Below are 949 nucleotides of genomic sequence, written 5' to 3'. Positions count from 1 at the left end.
GTGCCTTCTTCAGGTTCAGTAACAGTTTCTGCAAAGGAAGCACATGAAGAAAACAATAGGCAACTGGATGCAAATGTCAGTGGTACACCTTACTGTATCTCATACATGAATTCAATCATGATGGAGATACTTCAGTATCAACAATGTCACATGAAAGTGTGGGATATGAATTACTGCTTATTTTGCTAAATTAGTTAGGGAGTTTAACAAGTACCTGTATTTTCCAATTATAATCGTTCAGGCCAGCAAAGTGTTATTTCATGTTTGAGTTATGTTGAACATGTGGAACATGTTCCAATGACAGTGGAACATCAGATATTGTAGAATTTAAGACTGGTAACTTCAGTTTACCAATGCCTTCCCAAAATGTTTGATGCTGTGCTGGTGGTACTTTTATATTGAAGTAAAGAACATTCTTAGTTCCTGCCAAATCCCCATCATCCTGGTGGTTTGGTTCAGTCCTGACAAAATATTGTGTAAGTCACCTTTTTCTCCCCAGCCCTTCCAGAGTTATAATTCTTAACATTTTACTACATTTGATGTAAGCTATATAAATGTATGCAGTTGTATGTATATATACATATATAGATATATGTCTCTACCGAGATATATGCAGATACGTATTTTAAGCTACATACTACATATGTTTGTATATAACAAATGTGTCAAATCCAGGGGCCTGATAGAAACAAGGCTGCTGAAGTTCTATGGCCCCAAATCCATCTGTCTGTGAGTGCGAAGTATAGACATCTGTGTGCTGAGGATTCCACCAGCAGCAAGGTTTAGACACTCAGGTAGCCCCAGCTCCCAGTCTCCTCAGTTGTTGGCACCTGGAGGTGTGAGCCCCCAAAGGCCACAGCCCCACTCTAGCTATCCTGCAGATCCTTATCCCCCTTTCTCTCACCCAGACCTACGCAGTGTGTGGCTGAGACACAGCCCATCAGGTGGT

Source organism: Eurypyga helias, unplaced genomic scaffold (genome assembly GCF_000690775.1).
Source record: "Eurypyga helias isolate BGI_N326 unplaced genomic scaffold, ASM69077v1 Scaffold18533, whole genome shotgun sequence".
Taxonomy (NCBI): domain Eukaryota; kingdom Metazoa; phylum Chordata; class Aves; order Eurypygiformes; family Eurypygidae; genus Eurypyga; species Eurypyga helias.
The sequence above is the reverse complement of the archived record's forward strand: the minus strand, read 5'-3'. Positions refer to the sequence as shown.